Consider the following 12,059-nt stretch of genomic DNA (forward strand, 5'->3'; position numbering starts at 1 on the left):
GCCAACTTGGAAGGAACTGACATATTTACCATGTGGAATCTTGCAATCAGTGAAGATGATTTATCTCTATTAATTTAGATATTGTTTATTTCTTTCATCAGTGTTTTTTAATACTCAGCATAGATATTTTGTATGTTTTGCAAGGCTGACACCAAAATACTTAAGTTTTATTTTGGAACAATTACAAATGATACTGTAAACTTTGGTGTCTATGGGCTCCTTGTTTATATGTAGAAATAACATCGACTTTTGTATATTGACCTTGTCTCCTGTGAGCTTGATGAGCTTGTTTATTAGTTTTGGGAGATTGTAGATTCATTGGCATAATTTTATAATATAGGAACAATTTATTTTTTTCATATCTGTATGATTTTCGTCATTTTTTCATACTGGCTAAAATTTTCAGCATTACAGTGAAGAACAAATTTGTGTCCTGGCCTTGTTTCCCATCTTAGGGAGAAATCACTGTCTTATTCCATATTAGCTGTAATTTTTTGTAGATATTCTTTACCAAGTTGAGGAACTTCCTCTCTATTCTAGTTTTTGAAAGTTTTTGTTTTATATCATAAATGGGTGTTGAATTATATGAGAAACTTTTTCCACATCAATTGATATGACCATTTGATTTTTCTTCTGCAACTTGTTAATATGATGGATTATACTGATTTTTTTTCAAAAATCCAAAGTCTTTGTATCTTTTGGTTAAATTCCATTTGGTCATGGTATGTAATTCCATTTATATACTGCTGAGCTTAATTACTAGCATTTGGTTAAGAATTTTCATACTTATATTCATAAAGGTATTGGCCTGTAGTTTTCTACTCTTATGATTTCTCTGTCTGGTTTTGATATGAATGTAATACTGGCTTCACAGTGAATTATGACATGTTTCTACTTTCTTTTCTTTCTGTAAGAGATTGGATAAAATTCATGTTAACTCGTCTTCTAACATTTGGTAGAATTATCTAAAATCATGGGAGTGTAGAGATTTATTTTCAGTAGTTTTAAATTATGAATTAAATTCACTTAAGAAGCATTGGGCTGTTCAGATTTTTTAGTTCACAATGGGTAAGTTTTTATAGTTTGAACTTTTTCAGAAATTGGACTATTCCATCTGCATTATTAAATTTTATTGTGTAGAATTTCTCATGGTATCTCCTATCATTCTTTTGTTGTCTGTAGGACCAGCAGTGGTATCCTTGCTTTATTGTTATATTGATAAATTGTGGCTTCTCTGCCTCTTGTATTTCTTTGTCAATCTTGATAAATATTTGTCAATCTTATTGACCTTTATAAAGAACCATCTTATTGTTTTATTCATTTTCTCACTGTTTTTCAGCTGTCAATTTTATTTCTGTTCTTGCCTTTATTATTACTCTCTTTCTGCTCACTTTAAGTTTCTATTTTCTTTTTCTTTCTAATTGTTTGGGGCAAGAACTTAGATTATGGATTTAAAATTGTAAGCATTTAGTGCTATGATTTCCCCTCTCAACACTGCTCTAAGATCCAAATATATTTATACATTGTGTTTATATTCTCATTCAGTTCAATATATTTTTCATTCCCTTAAGATTTCATTTTTGGATCCACGGGTCATTTGGAGGTGTATTATTTAAATATTAAGTATTTGAAGAATTTTCTGTCATCTTTCTGATTTGCTTTTTACTGTGATTCTATTTTGATTAAAAAATGTACCTTATATGATTTCTATTCTTTTGAATTAGTTGAGGTTTGTTTAATGGCTCATGCTATGGTGCAGGAGTGATTTGTCCCACAAGGATTTATGTGTCAGAAGCTTGGGCCCTAGTGTGGTATTAAAAGGAGAAGGAACCTTTAAAATTTGGGGCCACGTAGGAAGTAAGGATGTGGTTCCATCAGTGAAGGGACTTGCCTTGGAAGGAACTGATGTAGTTCTTGTGGGTCTCTGAGTTTGCTCTCCTGAAGGTGAATCAGTACAGAAGAGTGAGCCTGACCTCTCAATCATTTTCTGGCTTCCTGTCTCACATTCAATCTCTCTTTCTTTTGTTATAATTTCAATCTAGGATGTCCTCCAACAGGCTCATGCATTCACTAATTGGGCTTTTGGATGGTGATTAGATCATAAGGGCACTATGTTCATCAGTGGATTAATCCACTGAAGAGACCATAGCTAAATGTGCTGTTAGTAGGTAGGGGCCTAGTCAGGAGATGCAGATCCCTGGGGAAGAGACATGGAAGGGTGCATCTCCCTCCCTGGCCCCTCCCTTTGCTCTCTGCTTCCTGGCTGCCACGAGGTGGGTGAATTTCCTCCGCTAGACTCTTCTACCATGCCCTTCCTGCTTTGGAGCCAGCAGACTATGAACTGAATCCTCTAAAAACCACGAACCAAAGTGAATCTTTCCCGCTTTAAGTTGCAGGTGTTGGGTATTGTGTCTCACGGACAGGAAAATAACTAAAGCCTTCTTGTATATGTTCCTGCCATGATGTCACACACCACGATGTGACACAGCCAAAGGGGGTCCTCATTAGATGCTATTTCACATTTATACCTCTGAAACTTTGAGCAAAATAAATCTATTTTCTTTATAAAACAATCATCCTCAAGTATTTCATTACAATAGTGAAAATCAGACTAATATATCCCATGATATCTCTATGTTAGTATGTATTCTATGGGCACAAGAGAAGAATTTCTATCCTGTTGTTATTGGCTAGAGTGTTTTATAAATGTGATATCCTATTGGTTGACAATATCTTGATTTTTGTTCTATATCATTGGGGGCTTTTTAAGCTGTTCTATCAATTGTTTTGAGATAAGTATTGAAGTCTCTGACTATAAATTTAGATTTGTCTTATTTCTCCTTTCATTTCTATCAGGTTTTGCTTTCACTATTGTTAAAATTTGTTTGGTGCATCCACATTTATCATTGCTATGTCTTCCCGGTCAGCTGACCCTCTTATTTTATTAATGACCTTGTCAATATCTGGTGATGTTCTTTCTTTTGAAGTCTATTTCCTAAAATTAATATAGCCACTTCTGCTTTTTTTTTTTTTTTTAGAATTAGTGTTCCCATGGTATACCTTTTTCTATTATTTTACTTTCAACTAAAGTATATACTTATATTGAAAGTGATTCCTGTTGGACACAATACTTATATAGCTGGGCCATATGTTTTCTACCCACTCTCCCCATATCTGTATTTGAGTCAGTGTAATTACATTTGTCATATCAGCAGTGGCATTCTTGTCTTATTGTTTATATGTAGTTAACATGTTCAACCTTAACTCTGTTTTCCTCCCGTTTGTTCTTCCTGTTTTTACTTCTCTGTTTTCCTACTGACCTATAGCTTATTTGAACATTGTTGGAATTCTGTTTTTATTTACCTATTGAATTTTTGAGCTTATATTTTCTAATAGCTATTTTGGTGGTTGCTCTAGGTATTATATCACATATACATAATTTATCACAGACAAGTAGTGTAAAATCTTACCTGCCTTTGCATCCCTTTGCTATTCTTTATTTATAATATAATTGTCTTAGATATTTCCCTTATATATATTGAGAAGCACATCACACAATGTTATAATTTTAGCTTAAACCAGCAAACACAATTCAGAAACCTCAGGAAGAGAGAGAAAGCCTATTGTATTTGCTCCTATTTTTACTTTCTGTGTTTCTTCCCAACCTTCTACAATTCTTTCTCTTACCATTACCCTTCTGTTTAGAGAATATTCTTTAGTCATTATTTTTCAGTTCCAAAATTTCTGTGTGATCCTTTTTTATGTCATTTAATTGTCTGGCAATGTATTCTACTTATTTGCTGCAGCTTTTCATTTTAACTTTTGTTTCAAGTGTGTTCATAATTGTCCATTAAGATTTTTGTGGTAGTTGCTTTAAAATTCTTGTCAGATAATCTTAACATCCTTATCATCTCAGTATTGGTATCTATTGATGGTTTTTTTTTTTTTTTTTTTTGGTACCAGGGATTGAACTTGGGTCCTTGCACTTGCAAGGCAGGCGGCGAAACCACTGAGCTAAACCCCCGGCCCTATTGATGGTATTTTTAAACCCGGTTTGAGCTCTTCTTTATTCTTGGTTTAATCATTTTAAGTTGAAATTCATTCTGCGTATTATGTTGCACTTTTTAAGGGTGTCATTTATTTCTTCTGTTGTAGAAATCACATTCTGAGACTAACCTGATGGTAAAGTGTGGAACCGCCTTGTCACTGCCAGGTGAGTTTGAATTGCAGCTTCCCCTCAGCCTCCCTGGCATCCGTGGGTGAGGAAAATGCTTTGCTGCTGCTGGGTGGGAGGCAGGGCTTGAGCTCCCACTGGGGAACCCCAGTACTGCTCCCCACTGGCCCTCTTCTGACCGTGTGAGTGGAGTGCCTGCCTTGGTACCCACGAGCAGTGTGAAAAGTTCTGGGTCCTTCTGAGATCTTCTCTGACACCATGCAGTGAAGAGGGAGAGAAGCTTGTCATTACCTCGTGGGGGTGGAAGTCTAGCCCACGCATGTGTCCCCAGTGACACCTCAGGAGAGAGAAGGGAAGGTGAGGGGAGTGAGGCCTCTTTGTGCTGAACAGGGATGAAAGCTGGCTCCTCACTCAGTCAGCTCAGCAAGGGAGCTGGGGAGCCTCTGCAGTCTGGCAAGGTAGAATCTCCGATGTACTCGATCTTTGCTGGTGGGGCCACCAGCACAGTGGGGTTTGGCCCACTGTGGAGAGCAGAAATTATTGTCTAAAACTTTTCTCTTTTGCTAGGTTGCCCCTTTTTGGATCATTGGGTTAGAAAGATCAGTCTTGCCCTATGGCTCCTTTGGCCTGTGTTGGTTGGCATTTCTGTGTTGCTGGGTTCTCCAGTATTTGGTCTGGGATATATGAGCCCCCAAGGAAACAAACAAACTAAATAAACCAAGCAACTATCCAACCAACATAACGGTAAAACAGAGAATTTATCATGGTGCCATTCCCAGGTCCTGAGGTTCTAGCTTTTCTATCACCTTCCTTCACCCTTCACAATCTTCTTTTGTTTATACACTGTGTCCATGAAATTTAGTTGTACTTAGGGAAGAAGAGGCTAGAGTACATCTACTGGGTCTCAGTGGAAGTTGAAGTTCTGTCTCCTGTTGATTATTAAAAGTGGGCTCCCAATTAAAACTTCAACATGAAGTGCGTTTTCTACTTGTATGTTGAGGGACCTGAAATGAGAAGGGCTGTGTGGTTCTGTGGTCAGCACCACTAAGTTTGCTTCTGTGTGTAAGTGTGGAGAGAGACCATAACTGCTCTGACCTGACATGAGACGTCTTCCTTCTCCTTCGTCTTTATCTCAGTGCAGCGTCTCTGGGACTGATGGAGACAGGAGCTATCTTTTTTTCCCCATTGACCACATGTTAGTCATGGAGAGACATTCCAGGTTTCTCTCTGCCTTGATGTAGTTTGATCTACTCTTGGACATTTTCCTGAGCCAGCAGTACTTCCAAGGAGTGCATGCAATATCTTTAGGCAAGAGGATGCTCAGCTTCACCTGGTCATCTCAGAAGGAATGGAGTCTACACTTACTCAAACTCTGCCCTGCCCACACTTACATAGCCTCCAGATTTAGCAAACAAAAATATATGACAACCAGGTAAATAGGATTTTCATCTAAACTCCTCATATGTTTTTAATAAAGTATATCCCTTGAACTATTTGGAACATAAAGCCATTATTTCTGCTATCTCTGAAATTCAAATTTGACTGTGTCCGATGTTTTATCTGGTGATGCTATCTAGAAAGAATTACTCATGCCCCTTCTCTCTTTCTTTATCTTTCCCTTTTATAACTTGGGAAAGAGGGTGGAATGCCTGAGGCTCTTACAGGACAGATTCATATACTTCTTGGTAAACCCTGGGAGATTCCAGGCCCAATTGCTTACAGCCCTCTTTAGAATGTGGGTAATTAGGGCTTCCTTGTTCTCAGTGCTAAGTCTTAATTTTTATGAAACAGGAAAACTTGTGTTCAGCATGCCACTATAGAGAAAAGGATTAGCCACTCTATAATCAAATGCTGAGCAAAATGCAGTCATGTTCCAAAGTGTATAATTCAGGTAATGAGTGTCGTGGACTCTGAGAAGCTGTAGCAACGAGGAGGGCTGGATTGTGTCCAAGTGGCTCTGGGTCTCTGAGTCTCAAATAGACGATGAAGTGACTGAGCTAGGAGAGATCTGGGTGATACATGACATTAAATGGATTATTTCCTGCTGCTTCTGAGTTCCGACTGAGGACTTACAGCTGTGGACAATAATAAAAATAATAGCAACCATTGAGAGTTATGGGAAAGAAGCCACTGTTGGAATTTTGCACATATTTACTCACTCTATGCAACACCCCTTGGGGTAGATACTGTTACTCTCAACCCCATTTTAGTAAGATCCCAGTGGATGACAAGTACCCTTGTCCAATATGAGCTTGTCCCCATGGATTTTCCCTGGGGGTGCTATGCAGTTCTTGTGAGCATAACCCCTGCCTGGCAGAAAAACCTGATGACCTTTTGAGTAGTCTTCTCGGACATCAATTCCAAGAAACAGAAGACTTGGACATTGTTCCCTCCCCCAAAGAAAGGAGGGTGGTCCAGTGCCCCATCTAACCAATTACAAGGGACCCTAAGTAGCAATGGGCTTGACACTTGGTGAACTTGTGATCTTGCTCAATGGTGTGGGTTGGGGCTACTGAAAAACCCACAATGTCCTCCCAGAAGAAAGAGCCAGCATTTGTATGACTGGCTGAATCAGGCATTTAAAAGCCAAGATAGATCCTCAAATACTTAAGCTAAGTGAAAACACTTTGTGTTTCTTTCTTCTAATCTTCCTTGGTGTCTAAATTGTGGAAGAGCTTGCAGGAACAGGTAGAGTTCAGGGAGACACAGCGGGGGGGAAGTGGAACTGCTATGCCTTCCCCTGCCCTTCCAGAGGAGTGGGAGGAGCTGGCAGAGGGTGCTGAAAATAAATGGTTTATTCAGTGGGATTAGACTTCCTGATACCTGGAAATGGAACTGTTCTTATGCCTGAAAATGACTTAAACTCTTTCTTTGCTTGAGATCCTGCTAAGGGGAAAATGAGGGAGATCCAACAGAACAGATTAAGGTAGTGCTAAAATAATAACAACAATGATCAAAACATGTTTCAGTACTCTCCTTTGGCCAAGGTACCTTGCTCCAGAGCCAGTGGACAATTCTAGTGGCCAGTGTCTCTAGATCTCCATCTCCTCTGTGCTTCCTCCAAAATTCAAGCTTAAGAAAGAATAGAAACCAACTCAGGGCAGAGCCCCAAAACCCACCTCTCAGAGGCTTCCCCATTCCCCCCGGAAACATTCTTTCCTGTAAGATTAAAGCACAATTTCCTGAATCCACATACCTTCATTTTGTCCCTTTCCCAGGGTTTCAGAGATTCTTGGGTTTGGGGTGTACTGGGAATTACCACCCACTCCCAACTCTCTTCTTCCTGTTGCTCAGAACTCGGGAATCATTGTCTTCCAGTCCCAGCAGCAGAGGCCTCCCTCCTGCCATGTCATCCAGGTCTCTCATGCTACCATATCCACTCTCTCTGCCTCTCTCTTTTCCTTTCTTCCAAACTCCTTTATTTCCTTTCATTTATTTTTTAGGTTTCAAACTGTTTTTCTGTACCTTTCCCCTTTGGAAACTCAAATTTTACTTCTCCTTAGGAGGCTGGGTATGTCTTGTCTCTCTGTCTCTGCCTCTCCCTTGTCATGTGGGCTTAGCTGAAGGGCCTCATGTCTGTCCACCCAAAGGACACACTAACGTGTTGCAGAAACAATGGACCTCTAACCCCTAAAGTGAACTGCACCTCTGCCCCTTAGAAGGGAGAAGGAGTTTCCATTCAGTTTCTGTCTTAAATAGCATTTTCCTTCTATCTGCACAGACGTGTTGTATGCTACTGAGAAGGGATGAGGGTGGTTATAATACTAATACTACCACTAATAATGATGGTACAATATCCCCAGAGCCAAGAGATCTGCAAATAGGAGCATTTGGGTTTTCTAATGTCTCTGACTCTAGCAGAAGACAGCTCATGGCATATTTCAAAGAAGTACAGATGGCTTCAATTTTCTTGAGTCTGTGTTCTTTTGAACAAATGTGTCCACCGAGATTTACACGTAACAAGAGATTCTTACATTGCAGAGACCTTTTATAACACCTTTTATATGTTTGTTGTGAAGCACTTTCCTGAATATTCTCATACATGCTTCTCAGGGCAGTGCCGTTAGATGCTTCATGGTTAACACCCATTTTGAAACAATTAGGGATAGGTCATGTGGCCTGTGAGTGGCAGATCCAGTGTGGGAAGTTGGCTTTCCTGTCTTCCAGTCCCACACCACGTGTAAGATAAAAATGCAAATGAGTCCCTCTTATACTTGGGATAAATTCGGGATGGACATAGCTCTATGGGACTTTACGAGAGTCAACTTAGAGGAGAGAATGTTTGGTGAGTCTTTGGGAAGGGGTACATAAAATGTCAGTGATCTCAGATGACACCTACTACACACAATGTGATAGATCTATCCTGTGGTTGGGTGCTTGTACATTGTTCTTTCTTGACTGTTGGTGCACCATGAAAAGAGTCAAAATACTTTTGGAATTTAAACACATTTCTGCTTGGGGTGGGGGAGCAAACTCTGCTATTTATAAAGTGCTAACCATGTACCAAGTAATTTACACACATTTTCTTTATGTGGTTATTAACATCATTTTAATGTCAAGGAAACTTAAAGAATAGGAGATTATGTGACTTGTAGAAGTGAAATATCCATTAACAATTGCTATGGCAAACATTTATTGAGCATGTAATATGTTCCAGACACTTTGTGTCTTTATTACCTTAGTAATCATCATGGGAAATGTAGTTAGGAGGCACCATTACTGTTGGAGTGTGAGGGGACTAATGAGCAGGCAGCGAGGCAGATGGAAATGAAAGGACCAGCTCGATATTGATGAAAACTAGAGAGCAAGGCTTAGGTGCATGCTAATGTTGTACTTTTTAATGCTCTTGGATGCAAGCTGGACCATGAAGAAGGCTACCGAATGATCTTGGTGATGCCTTTCCACTTACCCGGGTAAGGTAGAGGGCAAACACAGATGGAAGCTTTCATGTGTACCGGTAGCTATTGGTCACCAGCAGCTAACTCTCTCTGCCTCTGATGTAAGGAGGGAGGATGGAGCAAAAGGCTGCAGGATTTAGGAGCAATTCTTTTTCCTAGAACCAGAGGTAATGAGAAAGGCTTCTTCCTCTACGCTCAATAATTTAACCCCTTTTATTGATTAAGCAGTAAAGGGGAAAAGAAGCTAATTCCCAAACATTTTTGGGACATGAGGGAGGAGATGAAATGGTGAAGGAGAGGGTAAACACTCAGGGTTCTCAGAAGAAGCAGCTCTTTGTATTCTGCTCTCCTGCATTTCAAAGGCCAAGCAATAAAAGCAATGACAGAGATAATTTTCCTCACTCCCTGAGAGCCAAGTGGAGAGGTGGCTTTGCCCAGGTGTATCTGGGGCAGGAGACAATATGCCAATGAAGAAATGGGCTCAGGATGTGTGTAGGCAGAGAGGGTTGTGAGCACCTCCAATAATCCTCCATGCAGCAAGTGCACAGCACAGTGTTAGCTGTAGGGCTGAAGATGCTCCTTTGCCCGCAGAGAGGCCTCAGGAGCGCTGAGACAGGGTCCAGACCAAAGAGACCTTGATGCTAGAGATAAGGAGAGGAACTGAATTGAATGTGGGGCAAGAGCTAGGGAATAGACAAGGCCAGGGCTCCCCCTCCAGAGACCAGAATGGACAGATTGTAACTGAGAGCACCTCCCAGTTACCAAAATGTGAGCAGTTACCACCATCTCCCCTTTAAATGTCATATAAGACTCAGAGATCCATTTTGAGTTTATTGTTGCACTGAGTGAGAAATAGGGTCAAAGACCTAACTATAAGACCTGAACTATGAAACTAGAAAAGAACACAGGAGAAACAGTGCAGTATATCAATGTAGGCAGCAATTTAATGAATAAGACCCTAAACACGAGAGCAAAGTAAAAGTAGGCAAATGAGATTATATCAAAACTAAGTGGCTTCTACACAGCAAAGGAAACAATCAACAGTGAGGAGACAACCTAGAGAATGGGCTGAAAATGTTTGCAATTAATCATAAATGAAAAATTAGTACCCAGAATATATATATATGTAATTAACGTAGAAATTTAATAACTAAATCATATTAAAAATGGGCAAATATATGGATAGACACTTCTCAGAAAAAGAAATTCTAATGATCAACAAATTTATGAAGAAATATTGAACTTCATTAGCCGTTGGGAAAATGCAAGTCAAAATAACAATGAGAAATCATCTCATCCCAGTTGGAATGACTATTATAAAAAAGACCAAAATTAACAAATGTTTAGAATATGGAGAAAAGGGAACACTTACACACTGTTGATAAGAATTTGTTAGTACATTCACTATGGGGAGCAGTGTAGAGGTTCCTCAAGAAACTAAAAGTAGATCTACCATGTCATCCAGGAATCCCACTTCTGGAGATACACATATAGCCAAAGGAAATCGTATGAATACAGCAGAGCTAGCTGCAAACCCATGCTTATTGTGGCACTATTCATGACAGGCAAGGTGTAGAAACAGCCTAGATTCCCATCAGTGGATGAATGGATAAAGAAAATGTGGTACCAAAGGAAATTTGTTCAGCTACAAAAAAGTAATATCATTTGCAATAAAATGGATGAAACTGGAGGACAATATGTTAAATGAAATTATGTCAGACACAGAAAGACAAACTTTGCCTGTTCTGTCTCATATCTGGATGTTTACAAATGTTGATCAGTGTAATGATCAGTGTATAATAGTGATTACTAGAGGCTGTGAAGTGGGAGGAGGAATAGTGGGAGGTTAGAGAATGGGTATAATTGGACAGAAGTAATGAGTTCCTGTGTTCTACAGCACAGTGGGGGGGATTATAGTTCAAAATGGCCTGTTAAATATTTTATGAATAACAAGAGTAGAGGAGCTTGAAAGCTCCAAGTAAAAAGTAATGATGAGGACATAGAAAGCTCAATTACCTTGATTTGATCAGTACATGTTGTATGTATGTACTAAAATATCACATTCTGTACATATGTATAATTGTTACATGTTAATAAAACATATTAAGGAGATGGAAATATTAAGTACTCAGATTTGATCTCTGTATGCTTGTTATGGTTTATATCTAAATGTCCCCTATTATGGCTTATATTGAGATGTGGCCCCCAAGACCTCAAATGCTTATAGATGAGAAATTTTGGGGCTGGCTGGATTTAAGGCATGTGATACTGGGATTAAGGAAGTGTGGTACTAAATTAGTCCACTGATTGAAATTAGCATAGTTCTGAGTGTGGCTGAATGGATTTACTGAAGACAGAAGCCCCACCCTGGGTGTGGGTGGCACCACGCAAAATGTTTGTAGCCTGTTTGAAATAAACAGGAAAGGCAGGCTTGCTTCTGCTGCTGCTTGCTGCTTCCTGCCTGCCTTGCCATGGACTGATTCTCCTGTGCCATGTCCCTGTGCCATGCTTTGTACCCTGCCTTGGAGCCAGCTGTCTATGAACTGAAACCTCTACACACTATGAGTCAAAATAAACCTTTTCTCCCTTAAATTGTGGGTGTCAGGCATTTTGTCCCTGCAACAAGGGAAGTGACTGAGGCAACACTGTACACATGCATCAAATTATCACACTGTACTCCATAAACTTATAAAATTAAAATAGGAGAGAGAGAGAGAGAGAGAGAGAGAGAGAGAGAGAGAGAGAGAGAGAGAGAGAGATCCCTATACTGTTTTAGGAGGTAAACAAACTTCTTGACTCTACATTTTGACACTAAATGAAAAACCATATGCTTGTTATCTTGTGAATTCTTTCAAGGAGAGATTTCTTTCTTCTCATCCACCACCTGCCACTATTGCTAGGGCAGGAGCATTGCTCAAGCAAACTAGAAGAATGAATGCATTAATCATGTACTTAATGTGGAGTGGTCAGATCAGTGAACCATAGAT

Source organism: Heterocephalus glaber, unplaced genomic scaffold, assembly GCF_053883595.1.
Source record: "Heterocephalus glaber isolate CG9 unplaced genomic scaffold, H.glaber_assembly_v1.0 deba00000281, whole genome shotgun sequence".
NCBI classification, from domain to species: domain Eukaryota; kingdom Metazoa; phylum Chordata; class Mammalia; order Rodentia; family Bathyergidae; genus Heterocephalus; species Heterocephalus glaber.